Source organism: Diplotaxodon limnothrissa, linkage group LG12 (assembly GCF_057381915.1).
Source record: "Diplotaxodon limnothrissa isolate DT_005_m linkage group LG12, D_limnothrissa_male_GT1.1, whole genome shotgun sequence".
NCBI lineage: Eukaryota > Metazoa > Chordata > Actinopteri > Cichliformes > Cichlidae > Diplotaxodon > Diplotaxodon limnothrissa.
Window position 1 is genome coordinate 12,745,050 of NC_140607.1, and position 1,826 is coordinate 12,746,875.

The window sequence follows — 1,826 nt, forward strand, 5'->3', positions numbered from 1 at the left end:
GCAGCCTGCTGTGTAACCCGGATCCCGTTCTGAATCCGAGGAAGCAAAAATATGACGTAATCTAAAATGGTGGGTTGCATGAGCGATTGTGACTCTAGATGAAAATGCGGTTGATAAAATCATTATAAGGTTGCTCGATTTTTACAAGCAAGCACTGACAGCTTGGTGTTTAAATATAACTCCTACAAAGGTACTGAATAAGATAAGATAAGATAAGATAAGATAAGATAAGATAAGATAAGATAACCTTTATTAGTCCCACACGTGGGAAATTTGTTTTGTCACAGCAGGAAGTGGACAGTGCAAAAGTTATGAGGCAAAAATTAGAATACAATAAGAATAAATACAGTACACAACTGTACAGAATAGAATAAAATAAAATACTATATACAGTAGAATAAAATAAAATAAATATACAATAAGATAAAAATAGAATACAAATACAAATACTATATACAACTGAGTAAAAATACAACGATGACAGAAAGGATTATTGCACTTAGTATTATTGCATATGTATGGATGTGTGTGCTTGATCAGTTAAAGTCTTTATTATGGAGTCTGACAGCAGTGGGGAGGAAAGACCTGCGAAATCTCTCCGTCCCACACCGTGGGTGCCGCAGTCTCCCACTGAAGGAGCTGCTCAGTGCTGTCACAGTCTGCTGCATGGGGTGGGAGATGTTGTCCATCAGGGATGACAGCTTAGCCGCCGTTCTCCTGTCACTCACCACCTCCACTGGGTCCAGAGGGCATCCTAGAACAGAGCTGGCCCTTCGGATCACCCTGTTCAGTCTCTTCCTGTCCCCAGCAGAGATGCTGCCGCCCCAGCAGACCACACCATAAAAGATAGCAGAAGCCACAACAGAGTCATAGAAGGTCTTCAGGAGTGGGAATATTAAAGATGATAATGGAATTCTGACTTTGAGCTGTTTAATCTTTCGTCTTTTTCTTTTTATCATACAGATAATTTCGTTATAAATTCAAAATATATATTAAACCAAAATAATATACTGCAGTTTTGATGCTATACCAGGGAAAAATTCCCTATAATGTTACAAAACTGATGTTCCTCATCTAAGCTTTAATTCTGAAGATTTTTATGACCGCTTTATATCGGTAGCCCTGAATATTTAAATAATAATATAAGAAGAAGAACAATGCTCTAATAAGAATATTAGCAATTTAATTTTGTTACTATCTGTCTCCAAAGATTTATTTAGTGATACACAGTGAGAGAAAGCACTAAAAACTTGTGATAAATACTTTATCAAAAACAAGTTTAAGGAAACCACTGCATAGGATCTACCCAGTGAAACAAGAACTGAGAACATTCAAAATGTATTCGTAGTATAAATGTGACTACTGTGGACTGGAAAATAAAAGCATGTCTCATCTCATTTTCCATACATAGAAGCAATGTTGTTTGATGTAATATTTTACAAGTCAAGACAATAAGACCTAGGTTTGTTGAATGCATATAATATGCAACGTAAATGATATCCTGGTATTATAAAATGTAATTACGTTTGTTGAATAGTTTGGGTTTTTTTTCTCTTTACTCTAGTGTGTCCTCTGTGCATGTTTGCTCATTATAACACTGAATAAATCTTGGCGGGTAAATAAATAAATAAAGCCTGGACGATTCATACATTCACAGCTTATTAGTTAACAAGAATATTATGTAGTAAAATTGTATACTTTAAGCTAAATCCTGATTATAAAGAAACTATAATTACTTATGGATTTGAATTAAACAGAAGCTTTGATAAAAGTCCACATTTGAGTAAGAACAATGAAATTGATTTCTACTGCAAACTGTCAGCGAC